The sequence below is a fragment of the Euphorbia lathyris genome, chromosome 1 (assembly GCF_963576675.1).
Source record: "Euphorbia lathyris chromosome 1, ddEupLath1.1, whole genome shotgun sequence".
In the NCBI taxonomy this organism is placed as follows: domain Eukaryota; kingdom Viridiplantae; phylum Streptophyta; class Magnoliopsida; order Malpighiales; family Euphorbiaceae; genus Euphorbia; species Euphorbia lathyris.
In genome coordinates this window covers 120,415,770-120,432,914 of record NC_088910.1, presented here as the reverse complement: position 1 = coordinate 120,432,914, position 17,145 = coordinate 120,415,770, and positions in this window count along the sequence as shown.

The following is a 17,145-nucleotide window of genomic DNA, read 5'->3' as shown; positions in this document are numbered from 1 at the left end:
AAGTCCGGTATAATTCACTTGATCCAACAGACCAGATTGTTTGGAGGAGAAGCACATGAGAGCCCGAATGATCATCTGGATCGCTTCCTAATGTGCGCAGACACCGCAAGAACAAATGGGGTTCCCCAAGATGCTGCTAGACTGAAATTGTTTCCGTTCTCTCTGACTGGGCAAGCTTTGGAATGGCTAAGAACACTGGAGCCCGGTTCAATCACGACTTGGGCAGGGTTGGAGAAGGAATTCTTGTCCTACTACTTTCCTTCCTCGAAGACAGCAATGCTCAGGGGCGAGATCACATCCTTCCACCAACCCGAGCATGAAGCGCTCCACACATCTTGGACCCGATTCAGAAAAATGTTGCGCATGTGTCCTCATCATGACATACCCAAGCATCAGTTAGTAAGCGTCTTCTATCACGGACTAACACCCACCAACAGAGCTATTGTAGACTCCGCAGCGGGTGGAGATTTGTTTAGAAAGACAGCAACAGAGGCATATGACATGATTAATGAGCTGGCCAGAAAGAGTGTGCAGTGGCAAGAATAGAAGCTCGCAGGCCCCACAAGGCAGCGGGTATTTGCTGTGGAAGAACAGGAACAAAATCCAGTTGTTGCAGATTTGAGTAGGAAGATGCATGTACTGTTGGCTAAGCTTAGCCAACCTCCCACCTGTGTGCATTGTGGCGGCGACCACCATGGAAAGGATTGTCAAGCAGGTAGCCCTTTCACTGGAGATGGGGTGGAGATGGTCAACTATGTTGGGGGGCAGCCGAGATACAATCAAAACTATAACAACTCCAACCCCAACAACTACAACTCCTACAACAACAACAATGGCAACTACAGGAGGCCTCAGCACCCGAACCTCTCTTACGGGAATTCAAATCAAAACGTGCTTCGACCTCCCAGCGGTTTTGTTCAAGAACATAGAGATCAGGGGCTTGGCATGCCCCCATATCAACAGCAGAACCAAGGGCCAATGCAACCTCCTAAAGAATCCGACGAGGTGATCACTCTTTTGAAGGAGATCTCGGCTAGGCTTGCCAACAACGAAGCCTTCTGCAAAGATTTGAGCAATCAGGTAGCTCAGATCAATAGGGATAGGCAGGAAAGGCCACAGGGTTCTCTCCCGAGCACAACGGAGAAGAATCCAAAGATCCTGAGAAAGGATTGAGTAAGGGGGAGAAATCGGGTTCTCCTCGGTTTAAATTCAAAGCTTGAACAACTTAATTATGCATTCCCTTTTCTTTTGTTCTTATTTTTGTTAATTTTGGTTATTTGAATTCTAATCTCGTTTTTCTTTTTATTCACATTGTCAAGCTTTGTTCCCCCACACTTTATTCAAAAAAAAAAACGAATTTCGCCCAACCCGGGCGAGTTAGGCACTGCCCAGCTTGCCGGGCTGGTCGACCGAGTCAGCCAGCTCGACCGACACGGGCTGTTCGGGATTTTAAATCCCGAACCAAAAAAAAAGAGAAGAAAGAGAAAAAAAAGAATAAGAAAAAGAGGGGGGGTGACTCATCATCCCCTTCCCCACCTTCTTCTTCCCTTCTCTCTTCTTTCTTTTTCTTATTCCATTCTTTCTTTCTTCCTTTCTTCTTCTCCTTTCCCTTCAAGAGCCTTACCCCCCAAATCCACCATTCTAACCCGAATTCAAGACATAAGGTATGAATCTTTACCCATTTTTTATTTCTAACATGTTTTTAGGCTTAGATTTTAGCTTAGGGTGATAATTTTTGAGATTTAAGGAAAAAACCTAAGTTTTAGGTTTCTTTCTCTTTTCTCAAATAAATCTCTTGTTTGCTTTTAATTCTTGATTTCCTTGCAATTTATGTTGACATCATGATTACTTTGTAGTTTGGGTGTGATTTCTATTCTCAATCTATGAATATTTGGAGAAATTGCTCAATTTGGGTAAAATCTCCATTTTAGCTCAAAGTTCAACTATTCAAATTTTAGTTAAAAACTTGTCAATAGAGTTATGAATTGCATTCTTACCATGTTTTAGTCATTGGGTATCTCCAATTTTGCATGGATTTGTGAATTACGGGTGAAACACTTAAGGACCAAATACTTATGGTTTTAGTCCCTAAGTTCCTAAAACTATGGCTTATGTCTATGAATGGTTTATTTGGGGGTTTATGTTCAGAATTATAAAAACATCCTAACTTGTCCACTTTTGGTCTATTCCTCAGGAACTATGGGTAGGAAAGGCAAGGCCAAGGTCGTCGTCGAGAATGAAGTCGAGTCTGAGGTCGAGTTCAGTGATAGCCTCCAAGCTAAGTATGATCCACCCTTTGGTCTTGTTGATGAACGTGAGGGGATATTGTACGATAGATTTTCCAAGAAAGATCTTGCTACCCATATAGTTGTTGATCAAACTTATTTAGCGACTATAGGCTTGAAAAAGGATTTCAATGAAATCCTCAAATTCCACGGCTGGTATAGACTAGCCACAAAACAGACCCCAGTTTATCACAACTTTACTATGGAATTTTTGACCACTTGGAAAAAAGAGCTACCTTTGGGCGGTGGGAAGCATTCTTTTAGACTAAACGGTAAACCTTACCGTCTCGATGGTAGCACACTAGCAGCCCTAATGGGAGTCTATAACAACCCAGAGGCAATCTCAGATTTTGAGAAACCTATAACAAAAGATATGGCTTGGGAACAATTAACAGGCATATCGGACTTTGACTCCCAGACTGCTAGCCCAGTCGCTCTCCTGGACCCACTTCTCAACCTTGTTCACAAATTTGTGGCCCACAACTTGTTGGGCAAAAACGAGAGCAATAAAGTCTCAAAGACAGAATTGCTCATACTATGGTGTGTGGCCAACCACAAACACGTGAATAATGTCAAGACCATATTTGAGGGCTTCTCAAGCCAAACGAGTAGGAAACGCGGTTCCCTAGGTCTTGGACACTTAGTTACCAACCTACTTGAGAGCCAATTCAAAAATTTGGAAAATCAAGAAGTTGCTTTTTACCCTACTTTGCTTAACTCCAAGTTTTTGGGAAAATCTACTTTTCATGAAGTCTTAAACAGGAACCCAACCGGAGGAGCAAGCTCTAGTAGAGGGGGACGGAAAAGAGCATGAATTCCACCACAGCATAGGGACGAGGGACCTGAGGAAGAAGAACCTGCAACAGCAGGAGACCAAAGGGAACACCAAGCGCCGGGGACGGAGGCCCAGTTCCAAGCCATCAACACCATGATGGCAGAAATGCGAGATCTTAACTTACGGACCTTTAACACTGTTCAACAGATGGACCAACGGTTCACCAACTTTGAGCAGAATATAGACCGAAGGCTTTCGGGTCTTGAATACGTAGCGGCAGACTACTGCGAACGCTACAACATGCCTTGGCCATACCCCCCGGCCGATCAGTAAGTTGTCTTCTCCACCCTAATTCTTTACACTCGTACTTCATGATTTGTGATGCAATGTTGGAACTTATTGCATATTTTTAGTGTGAGGAGGAGGGGTAGACAAACTTACAAAAATTGTATAATTTTTAAATTTTTGTTGCGTCGTCTCTAGTTTAGTTTAGCGTTTTTGGGTTTTTGTTTATGTTTTTGCATGTTTAGGACCTAAAACCGTGAACCTCCTTCGAATCTAAACTTCGTTATTTGTCTTTGAGGGCTGAGAACCGAATCTAAGATTGCATGACAACTAGTTTAGGTGTAGGACACAATCCTTGTATCTGTAAAAGCATGAGCTAAAGTTTGCATTTAGACCCTACTTTTGAAGAAATGCTAAAATCATTACTTAGGTAGATAACTTAAGAATTGAAGGCATGTGACATTAAACTTGAGTTTGGGGAAAACTAGTAAACACAAAATTGAAACCCAAAGAATTGTGAGTTGAATTTGAGCCTAAGAGCGAACATCAAAAAGCTCTTTTTCTTGACATTTTTGTGTGAATGCTTTGACTTGTGGAAGATTACAGATTTTGCACCTAATACTGTGTTGAACCTACATGCAATGGTTTGAGATGATAAACGTGAATCAGCCTCATTAGAATTAACCATTTTCTTTACCTTATTTTTTCTTTTTTTTCATCCACTCTAGGAAGCCCCTTTGAGCCTATATTTTTGTAGTTTATAGATTTTTCTTTCGTTCTAACCTGTTTTTGCAAACCACAACTTGGTTTGCCACTTAACCCAAATTCTTTTGCAAAGCTCAAATAGAGCCTTTGTTTTCTTCTAGTGCTTTATCTTTGTTTATGGCATTACAGTAGCAAGCCAAAAGGCTAAGAAGTGAATGAGCATCACTATCCCAAAAAGAAAAAGAGAAAAACAGAAAAAGAAAAGAAAAGAGACGAACAAAAGGGAAGAACTTCATTCCCCAGTTCTTAAAAATAAAAAACGTCTCAAGAAAACATTCCAAAAAAAAGAAAATAATAAGGGATGAATAAAAAGCTCAGTCACTTCATATTTGCTAAAGCCATTTAAACTTTGTTTTTGTAGCGCTAGAACTATTAACCCTTATTGTACTTTTAACCCTCTAACCACATTGCAACCCCGATTAGAGGCTGTTTTTGATATCATCGGAATCATATAGCATAGTAGAGGAATGCGGATGAACGTGCAAAACCAACGTAATCCTAAGCAAGAACATAAGCCGAGAGTAAACACTTTAGCCACCAAAATTGTGTGAAATGAGTGAACTACCTATGGTGAGGTGTTTTACTTAGCGATCCCCTCAAGCTAGTTTAATTGAACATGTGTCCTTTTGCTTAAAACTATGACCTATGATAATTGAAATGCGGCTTTTGGATATCGTGTCTCTACTTTGTATTTCCGAATGCATGTAATTACAGATGCTCGAAATTGTGTCAAGCACCTAGTCAAACCGGGAGGTTTTCTAGCTTGCTTGTGATGGCGGGTTTAGTTTTTTTAGTTTACTTGGGGACAAGTAAAGTTTTAAGTGCGAGGAGGTTTGATAGGGGTCAAAAACCCCTATCTTTGGGTACGGTTTTAGGACGGGTTTTAGCATTATTTAGTTAATAAGCGAGCATTTCTCGCATTTAAATGCTTTTGTGTGAGTTAATTAGGAATTGGAAACGTTTTATTTATTTTTCGTTGTTTAGGCTCGTTTTATGACCAATCTAGGCAATTATGGCCAAAATAGCATGCATAGTGTAATTCTGTTATCTTTTGAAGCTAATTGGTCCGTCAAAAGTCGCACCAAACGAAGCGTTTGCTCAAAATAAGCGATTGACGGATCAATTTGGCTTTTGGACTAATGTTATCTGGAGTTTCTGTACGTGCGCAGGTGTAAGTTCGGGCGAAAAAGGACATCGACGACATTCGGCAAGCATCGAGAACATGCCGGGCGAAAACGCTCGACGAGCGGGCATCCGTGGGCCATTTCTGCTCGCCGAGCAGGCCCCTGGAGGCCTACTCGCCGAGCAGGCCCCTGGAGGCCTGCTCGCCGAGCAGGGGGGCTACTCGCCGCGAGTAGCCCTGCTCGCCGAGCAGGCCTGCGGGAATTGGTCAAAAAGACCAATTTTGCCCCCACGAAGCCACAATGGACCCCACGTCTTCCTACACCAATAAGGACACGAAAATAGGTCAAAAAGAGGGCCGAGCCACGCCTATAAATAGAGTTTTTCCAATGTAAATTAGATATCTTTTATCTTTGTAATTTTCTTAGCTTTTCACCTTGAGAAATCCTCTCCACCTCCTCCATATCCTTCAAACCTCCATTGAAGACACCTCCGAAGCTCCGTTCACCGAGGATTGCTCAAGCTCCATCCTTAAGTCCTAGAAAGACGCCTGCATTGGTAGACAGGTTCCCTGAAAGGGATTTTTCTTCTTTTACATTCTGTCTAGCCTCTGATACATGTTATGAATTCTAGGCTTATTGTAACTTCGTGACAATATTTTCCATCTTTGATATATATTATAGTTCTTGTTTATTCAATTGTTTTAATGCTTTAATCTTTGTCTTACGCTTTGTCTGATTGGTTTAACTCATTCGATAATCCCAAAATCAAGTTGGCACATATTGCGAGCTGAATCTGACCTAGTCAGTGCCTATAGGATTGACGACCCTATAGAAGATTAAGCCCAAATTGCTGAGCCTTAGAGCTAGTTTCGGCCTTACAAGGGAATCACGAACTAGGAACTTTAGGAGGATAGGTCGGGTTAATCGCCTCGGACACAAGTGACTTAGGTTTTAATTCAATTGCTTAAACAATCTATTCTCATTATCATCGTATCCCCTCATGTTCCTTCGGATTATTACATTGGTAAAAGATCACTTAGGAGTAGTTTAACTTAATTAGGGGTAGAGTAACTTAATTAGGCGTAGAATAACTTAGTTAGATTCGGATAACTTAGCTAGGAGTAGTTTTATACAAGTATTCTTATTGGTTTATATTGACAGATATAGATTGGTGTACATGGTACAAACTAGTAGAGATAAACAAGTATGTATAAGTATGAATCAGAATATGAACAAATATAAATATAAGAATGAATAAGTATAAAAGGTATAAACAAGCACAGACAGACAAGTATAGATGAATTTAACAAGTATAAATATACGTTTGTATAAACAAGTATAAATAAGAATAGGTATGAACAACCACGCATGTCATGAGAAAACACGGTAGATATAAACAAGTATAGAAAGGTCATATATACTGAGGTATAAACGAATAAATAAGTATTTGCATATATAAGTATGAATATGAACATGTATAAGTATGAACGATATAGACAAAGGATATTTATAATGAATGCCTAAACTAACAAATCGACCTTTGGTTCGATATTGCAGAAGAAATAAATCTCCGGCATCGGCGCCAAAAACTTGACGCGGCCTTTCACGATTGTGGAGGAAGGCCGATCTTAGGGATAAGTGTACCCCGTCGTTATCAAGTAATAAATTTCTAGAAAAGTCCAGGTATCGTCCACAGGATTTATTTCTGCAAGTATCAAGCTACTTGGTCTCAGGTGTTATCTAGGCTTAGGGGGGTTTTGAGTTTGTTTTTTCTTAAGTTAATCTACTCCTAGGTTGAATTATACTACTCCTAGCTAAGTTATCTGATTCTAACTAAGTTATTCTACGCCTAATTAAGTTACCCTACCCCTAATTAAGTTAAACTACTCCTAGGTGATCTTTTACCAATGTAATTCTCCGAAGGAACATGAAGGGATACGATGATAATGAAAATAGATTGTTTAGACAACGGAATTAAAATCTAAGTCACTTGTGTCCGAGGCGATTAACCCTACCTATCCTCTTGAGGTCCCTAGTTCGTGATTCCCTTGTAAGGCCGAAACTAGCTCTAAGGCTCAGCAATTTGGGCTTAATCTTCTATAGGGTCGTCAATCCTATAGGCACTGACTAGGTCAGATTCAGCTCGCAATATGTGCCAACTTAATTTTGGGATTATCGAATGAGTTAAAACAATCAGACAAAGCGTAAGACAAAGATTAAAGCATTAAAACAATTGAATAAACAAAACTATAATATATATCAAAGATGAAAGTATTGTCACGAAGATACAATGAGCCTAGGATTCATAACATGGATCAGAGGCTAGACAGAATATAAAAGAAGAAAAATCCCTTTCAGGGAACCTGTCTACCAATGCAGGCGTCTTCCTAAGACTTAAGGATGGAGCTTGAGCAATTCTCGGTGAGCGAAGCTTCGGAGGTGTCTTCAATGGAGGTTTGAAGGATATAGAGGAGGTGGAGAGGATTTCTCAAGGTGAAAGCTAAGAAAATTACAAAGATAAAAGATGTCTAATTTACAATGGAAAAGTTCTATTTATAGTTGTAGCTCGGGCCCTCTTTTTGACCTAATCCGTGTCCTTGTGCAGGTGGGAAGTCGTGGGACCGGTCGTGGAGTCGTGGGCTCACCTGGACTGGTCCATATCGCATAGTGGACAAGATTGGGTTCGCCACATTTAAAATACAGGACATGGACGGGAATACATTGCCACGCACTTGGAATCTCCAAAATCTCCGCAAGTACTTCGCCAGAAAATAGAATGTAAACAAAGGTCTTGAGTACTCTTTTTCCTTTAAAAAGATTTTTTCCCATGTGGTTTTTCTTATTAAAGGTTTTAATGAGGCTCACATATAAGACATGCTTGCTGTACTAAAGCGTATCTCCTATTAATAAAAAGCAATTGTTCTATTGTCCGTATTCTTTTTAAGTATTTTCTTGCAGCAATATAAATATTCCAGTCTCAAAAAGAGGGGGGCATCAAACGCTCGCTCTCCACATTAAAAAGTACTTCTATCTCATAGCTACTTTTTCTCCTCAAAGATAGGAGAACAATCTCATGGGCGGATCCATCTGACGATGATCCCCATTCGAGATAGAGTTAAAACGTTCCTTGGATGCAAGGTCTTTACACTCTCTTACTCCCTTCCCAAAGAAGGGTTCACAAGTCCTACAGGCGGATCACTTCACCTCAAAGATAGGTAGCAAGTTGATCCCTAAAGGCAGCTTTACTTCCTCTAAAGGAATAAAACAGCTTCAAACCTTCACAAAGGTTCGCACAATGGAGTATGGCTGGCCACCTACTCCAAAATAAATCCTAAAAGCCTATATATATTTCCTTACGCAAACGTAAAGGTAAAATAAATAGCAAACATAAGGATTAAAAATTGTACTTAAAGTTTTACAAAATAATAATAAAACATCAAGTAACAACATGAGCATTCTCCTTAACATTCTTCTCGCTAGAAGCACCTGCTTGAGAAGCTTCCTTCTCGGCAGCCCCAGATACGCCCACCAAGGAGACCTCTTTTTCCACAGAAGGTGTTCCCCCAGGAAGAGGGGTGCCATCGGTTATCGGCTCCTCACCTGACTTTGGAGGCACTTCCTCGAGGTCCACTAGCTTGACGTTGGTGGAAGGTTTTCTTTCCTCGATGGGTCCCTTCATCCATTTCCGAACATAGTCACGGAGATAGTCCTTGATGTCCGGGATTTTGTTAAATTTGAGAACATCCTTTGGGTCCGGAACGGCGAACTGCGGATCTGTAAAGTCGATCTCAGGATGCGCCAGCGCGACATACGCCATGATCAGTTCGCCGTAAAAGAAAGCTTGCTCACCAGCCATGTACTCTGCTTCTTCTAAAGCATTCTCATGCTCCTTGGCAGCCGTAAGAAGCTCCGTCTTTCCCCTTTGAGCATGGATTGATCCTGGAATCTAGTTCTGATTCCTCTGTACCTCGCCCAGCTTACCTAGAGCCTTATCTAGGTCATTGATAACAGATTCATTCTCCAAAGATCCTTGGACACCATACTTGATGGACCAGTATCTGCCTAGGTCAGGCTTCGCCATCTGCACAAAAATGTAAGGATCAAAACTTAGATTCCAAACATGGCTAACAGATAAGAGATAAAGACAACCTACTTGTTCCATCTCCATCACGGGCATGGCGGATCTCATGGCATCCGCCATAAGCTTTACACCACCAGAGGCTGCAGGTTTCCTCCTTTTTAGAGGCGGATCGGCCACTGTCTCCGCCAGACGTTTCCCAATATCCTTTTGGGGATTCGCCACTTGAGCTTTCTTACGAGCCTCATCCTCCAACAACTTCCTACGCTTGTCTGCAAGAGCGTGATTGGCCTTAGATAAACCCCTGCCAAGGAAAACAATAAAGTAATCAAGGTTCAAGAAGAAAACAAAGTTACCTTCATCAAACTGGGCAATCTTCGAGTAAATAAACTTGTCCCTTTCCCGGCGAATCAAGGGAATGTCACTCATCATGAAATCTAAGGCATCAGCATATGTCCAGGCATCCGCCTTGGCACTCTTCATGAGCTCCGCCACTACCTCATCGCTATCCGTCAATATACGCATATCGCCCGCCATATGCAAAGGTTTGGGATTCCAGAATGTTGGAAAACCCAGTGATTCGCCCTCGTTTAGCTTTACGTAGAAGAACTTTTCATCCCAACAATGGACGTTGGACATTTTGCCACTAAACGGCGAATACACTCCAAATTTTGCAAAAGTAAGGAAAGACTCAGACTTTCACTTCGACGGTTTATGAAAAGCTCTGAAGATACGGGGAGTGAATACTACTCCTAAGTTTGAGGCCAAATAGCAATCTAAAGCAATATCTAACCAGCCATTGGGATGTAATTGGCTGGCAGTGATATCGAAGTAAGAAAGGATGTCCGCCATCATCTTTGGAAGAGGAAGCCGGAACCCTCTCTCTACATGACTACAGTATACGGTTAGGGAACCACTTGGCGGACAGGAGGGCCGTTGATGAGCCGCCGCTAACTGAGTCTCATAGTTATTGATCCATGGGAAGCGACTCGCCAGATCCGCTAGATCTGCGGCGCTCATACGAGACGGAGTGGACTCCGCTCGAGGATTCTTTTTCCTAGGTTGGGAAGAAGAAGAGGCCATCCTCCCGGAAAAACGCCTAAAACCTACGGTCGGTGAAGCACCGATGACCGGATTTGAAAGGTTTTTACTTCTACCTAAATGAGTTCGATCGCAATTATACGCTGAGTTGCGTAACTCAGCTAAATCGGAGCAGACCGTACCCTCGGAGGAAAAAGAATTTTCCGACGACGAAGTAGTCCAACTGAATACAATCTCAGGGGAAGAGGACAAATTAAAGAGTTCAGTGGTTGATTCGGAGGACGAAGAAGAGCTCCTAAACATTCGGAGAAAGTAGAATGAAGAAGATGAACTTACATGAAAATGAAGCTTCGAGGATTCTGAAACTCTGAGAGAAGCTCTGTAAATGAAAACGCAAAGGAAAATGGAGAAATGAGGAAGAAAGAGAAAGTGGGAAATGAAGAAAACGTTTTCTCTTTCCTTGAGCGGCGCGCCTGTGACGCGTGTCATCCATCGATTGGCATCGAACAGAGGGATCATTAATGCAGGTAATCATGACGGCGCGCAAAGAAGCTCAAAAGCCCTAAAGGACTTTAAGGGAACTTTGGGGGGGCTTCTGATAACATTGTGATATTATCCCAAGGATCAAAAGGGATATTCACCTAAAGAACGCCACGTGTGGGTCGCCAGATCAAAGAATTTTGCGGCGTATCGAAGTAAAGAGATCCGATGGGCGGATCACCTAGGACTCAACAAGAGAGACCCGCGGGCGAACCTGTGAGGCGAATCTCCATAAGCGCTCAATCCGCCATTAGAACGGCTGGGCCGATCCGACAATAAAGACCATTAGTGAGCTATCAATTAGCTAACCGCCAACCTAAGGGTAACTTGTAACCGCCATTAATGAGGCATTAATGGAGACTTTCTAGTTACTAGAAGTTACAACTTCATGACTATATATAGCCCATATCTCTGGCTATCAAGGTACACATTCACTTACCCTTTGTCAATTCAGTTTGCTCTCTTGTTCTTCCTTACTGACTTTGGCATCGGAGCTTCCCCCCGTCGAACCCAACTACGCCCCCACAGGGACGGAAGCTGATCGGAATTTCTCCACAAGTCATCAGATCCTTTATCAACTACATTCTTGAACTGAATCTTATGACTATGGATAATATCAAGTCACATATAGCGAGATGTTCGTTTTACTTGTACAGGCCGAGTTAACTCCAATTAGATAGGTTAAGTGAAATCTGCATTTCAAGTCTTAAACTATCACCTTGCAAGTATTTAGAGTTAAGTCTTCCACAAGCGATCCTTGGACGTATCTCCCATTTATCGGGAGTGACAAATGCTCAATCCATTGTATAACTATCCTGCAATTACTTCCTGTGATACCCAACGTCTGCCGTTCACACCCTAGAGTCATCTCTGTTATGGATCGTGTTACAATAGGATCAAAGCATCACATTCCATAATCCAGAATCACTAATTAACATTCCTTTGAGTCTTAGGATTACTTATACCTATTAATACTAATGAGATGAACATGTGACAAGGATAAATCTACCCATCCTGTTATCTCAAGTCGGGTCCCCAATCCTAATGAACTCCCTTTCATTGGATCCATGTAACTGTCCAGATATCTGTATATCTGAAGCTTGTGAGATCAGCTCTCTATCTCGACAGAAGACATTGTTACATGCAAGTCTCAACAGTGATATGTCAATCCTATTTCTAAACATATTACTTGACTTGGGGTGGTTTTAAGTTTATTAGTTTATTATAAAGTTTCGTCTCACTTCATACTTGTATGAACACTTTATAATCACTTTAAACAAACTTACGAATTTCCTTTTATTAGACTTATTTAGTTCTTAAAAGAGGTTGCCTTTATATATAGTTTATGAAACCATATCTATTTAAAACAAATGATGTAAAAAACACTTCATTTACATTAAGTTTATATTCTAGAACAATTGTCTATAGGACACAAAACCCCAACATACTCCCACTTGGACTAAAGCCAATTGTTTCTACAACTTATCCTAGTAGAACTTAGATGACGATCATGTACTTTCTAGGCTAAGGGCTTTGGCAACGGATCTGCAACGTTGTCCTCAGTAGGTACTCTTTCTATTCTCACATCTCCTCTTGCCACAATCTCTCTTACAATGTGGTATCGCTTCAGGTAATGCTTGGATGCATTATGAGACCGTGGTTCCTTTGCTTGTGCAATGGCTCCATTGTTATCACAGTACAGTGTAATAGGATTTACAATGTCAGGCACCACACCAAGTTCAGTAATGAACTTCTTAATCCAAACCGCTTCCTTTGCTGCTTCCGCAACAACGATGTACTCTGACTCGGTCGTAGAGAAAGCTATGCTTCCCTGCTTGGAACTCTTCCAACTGACCGCACCCCCATTCAAGATAAACAGGTATCCTGATTGGGATCTAAAATCATTCTCATCTGTGAGATGACTGGCATCCGAAAATCCTTCTATTTTCAGATCCCCTTCTCCGTACACTAGGAACATGTCTTTAGTCCTTCTCAAGTACTTAAGAATGTTTTTGATGGCATTCCAATGCTCGTCTTCCGTATTACCTTGATAACGACTCGTTATACTTAACGCGAACGCTACGTCAGGTATAGTGCATAGCATAGCATACATAATCGAACCGATTGCGCTGGCGTACGGGATTACAGCCAGGCGTTTCTTATCATCTTCGGTTTTAGGACATTGATGATTGCTTAACTTTACTCCATGTACCATGGGTAAGTTACCTCGTTTCGATTCAAGCATGCTAAACCGCTTTAGCACCTTTTCAATGTATGTTGCCTGTGAAAGACCAAGCAGTCTTCTTGATCTATCTATGTAGATCTTTATACCAAGTATATAAGCTGCTTCACCAAGGTCTTTCATGGAGAAGTTACCTGATAACCATACTTTCACCGACTGTAGCAGAGCTATATCATTTCCCATTAATAATATATCGTCCACATATAATATTAGAAATGCAACTGAGCTCCCACTTGCTTTCTTGTAAATGCAAGTTTCTTCGCAATTTTGTTCGAAACCAAATTGTTTTATGGTTTTGTCAAAACGCTTGTTCCAGCTTCTAGATGCTTGCTTGAGTCAATAAATGGATCTCTGTAGTTTGCAAACCTTGTTTGCATCCTTTGATATGAAACCTTCAGGCTGCATCATATATACATCCTCAAGCAGGTTTCCATTTAGGAAAGCTGTTTTCACATCCATTTGCCAAATCTCATAATCGTAGTGAGCGGCAATAGCGAGCATTATTCTGATTGATTTGGACATAGCCACAAGAGAGAAAGTTTCGTCATAATCAATTCCTTGTTTCTGACGATATCCTTTCGCTACTAACCTAGCTTTGTAGGTGCTAACCTTTCCATCCATATCAGTCTTCTTTTTGAAGATCCACCTGCACCCAATGGGTTTTATCCCTTCAGGTGGATCAACCAAAGTCCACACTTGGTTGGTGTACATGGAATCCATTTCAGAATCCATGGCCTCGAGCCATGCTTTAGAATTTGGACTGGTAAGAGCCTCTTCGTAGTTTTTGGGTTCGTCGTCTAACACGGGAACCTCATCATCATATCCCATTAGAAAACCATATCTAATTGGGAGTTCACGAACTCTTTGTGATCTACGAATGGGTGGCACTTAAGTCTCATCCAATGGGACTACTTCGGGTTCCTCAACCGCCTCTATTGTTTTAGTCGGTGTTTCTTCTTCTTGAACTTCATCAAGTTCAATCATGCTTCCCTTTTCTGTTTCTTCGAGAAACTCTTTCTCCAATAAGGTTGCGTGCTTGGATACTATTACTTTCTGATCATCTGGATGATAGAAGTAATACCCTACAGTTTCCTTAGGGTATCCAATGAAGAAACATTTATCAGATTTAGAATCTAGCTTGTCTGACGCTACGCGTTTGACAAATGCTGAACAACCCCATACTCTCATGAATGAGAATGTGGGTTTCCTACCAACGAACAATTCATATGGTGTGGAACTAGCAGATTTAGTTGGTACTCGATTTAGGGTGAAGAGGGAAGTTTCTAAGGCATAGCCCCAGAATGTCTTTGGAAGTAATGCTATGCTCATCATAGATCGTACCATATCTAGTAAGGTACGGTTCCTCCTTTCGGATACACCATTGTGTTGTGGTGTATAGGGAGGTGTCCATTGTGAGCATATCCCACAATGAGTTAGATAATTCAGAAAATCATCTGAAAGATATTCGCCACCTCGATCGGATCGAAGTATCTTTATTTTCTTTCCTAATTGATTTTCTACTTCATTCTTGAAGCATTTGAATTTCTCAAAAGCCTCAAACTTGTGCTTCATCAAGTAAACATAACCATATCTGGTATGGTCGTCTATGAAGCTTATGAAGTATCTGAATCCTCCTCTTGCTTGGACTGACATAGGACCGCATACATCTGAATGTATTAATCCTAGAGTGTCTGATACACGCTCACCTTTATTGCTAAAGGGTGTCTTTGTCATTTTACCTTTTAAACATGCTTCGCATGTTTCCAATGATTCAGAATCAATTGAATCTATAAGCCCATCTTGATGTAGCTTAAGCATGCGTCTTTTATTTATATGGCCTAAATGACAATGCCACAAGTAAGTCGAATTATCTAGCTTATGTCTTTTGGTATCAATCGCGAATACAGAAATTTTGTCATCTAGCACATAAATCCCATTTTGTGATATTCCTGAAAAATAGAAAATCCCATCTCTATAAAACTCGCAATGTTTGTTCTTTATTGAAATATGAAAACCGTCATCAATAAGACGGCTAATAGAAATAATGTTTCTAGACATTTCTGGAACATACAAACAGTTCCCTAATTCTATTACAAGCCCAGAGGGCAAACTTAAAGCATAATCTCCAACAGTGAGGGCGGCAACTCTTGCTCCATTTCCTACTCGCAAGTTTATACTTCCTTTCTTCAATTCCTTAGTCCGATTTAGTTCCTGCATATTTGTACAAATATGAGATCCACATCCGGTATCAAGTACCCAAGATTCAGACTATGAAATTGTATTTATTTTAATATAAAACATACCAGATGTTGAAGCACCGTCTTTTCCCTTCTTGAGGGAGGCTAGGTACTCCTTGCAGTTCCTTCTCCAATTCCCGTATTTACCACAGAAGTGGCACTCTCCTTTGGGCTTCTTCACTTCCTTTCCCTTAGCTCTAGTGGGCATGTCCCTCTTGCCTTTCTTGGAATGTTTAGGATTGGCAAAATTCCCCTTCCTCTTCTTTGATCCCTCTATGACAAGAGCCAGTATTACCTTGTCTTTCTTCATATTGGGCTCAACTGTCTTGAGCATGTTTGCAAGCTCTTCAAGAGAGGTTTACAAGTCATTCATTTGGTAGTTCATGATGAACTGTGAATAACTCTCTGGGAGGGATTGAAGAATTAAGTCTACACTTAGTTCGTTATCCATCGTGAATCCAATACTAGAAAGCTTTGTAATATAGCCAATCATCTTGACACAATGTGTCATTACAGATGTGCCCTCTTGCATCCTGCAACGATATAACAATTTTGATATCTCGTAGCATTCGCACAGAGTTTGTTTCCCAAACAACTCTTTCAGGTGCACAATGATGGAATATGCATCCATTTCCTCATATTGCCTCTGCAATTCCGGTGTCATCGATGCAAGTATGATGCATCCCGCATGATCGTCATCAGCCTTATGCTTCTGGTAAGCATCGATCTCTTCGATGGGAGCATCATCAACTGGGATAGGGGGTATCGATGTATCAAGTACATACCATATCTTATCAAACTTCAAAACTATTTTGAGGTTACGAAACCAGTCGGTGAAGTTTGAACCGTTCAACTTGTTATCGGTAAGTATATTTTGCAGATTGGTTTTAGTCATGATTTTAAAAGTGTTTTAATTTAACCCGAGAGTGAGAAAGAGTAAACATATGTTATTCATTTGCTTTAAAATCTATCAATCTAAAATTATTGGTCTTTTAATTCATTTTAAATTGCTCCCACTATTTTGCCAAATTAATAGCCCTCCATATTAATTAGAAGAATTTCACAAATCCTTTAGTGAACTAGGATCCTAACTCCCGAGATTTCACCTTGAGTTTGCTCAACAAGCTAGTCTCATTTGTTAGGTAGATTCATGTAATCAATCACATCTTTAATGTGATTCCTAGATTATTGGGTTACTAACCACATTCGTAACTAATATGCTATTCATATTAATCCCAACCATATTGCCCATTAGTTTATGATAACATGAGTTTGCCCATCCAATTATCATAATCTAATTTAAGTATTACCCCATATTCATGAAAGAACGATTTTCGATAATTCAGGTGTTACTATAAGACCCCGAGCTTGAGTTTGCTCAACAACCCAAAGGCCCCCAGTACTGCCGGCTGAATTATAATATTAGGGAGGGGCAACCGATTTTAATAACTTGCTTATTTACTTAACTTTTAATTAGTGAGTGATTTTTATTTTAAGTCTCATAATCTAACTTAGTCTTGATTTGCTTTAGCATACATCAGACACATACATTGGTGTTATGGACATATTATCTAAATTATTCTGTCGAGCTAGAGACGGAATAAAAGGCCAAACCTAGGGAAATACTAACTATTACATATTTCTCTTTAGTTCCTCCGTCTTCTCCATGGCGCCTTGAAATTACATATTAATTTCTATACTACTAAAGAAAACTTCAATTAACTTGAAGAGAATTAGATGAGAGGAGAAATTACAATAGATAGTAGATAGGCA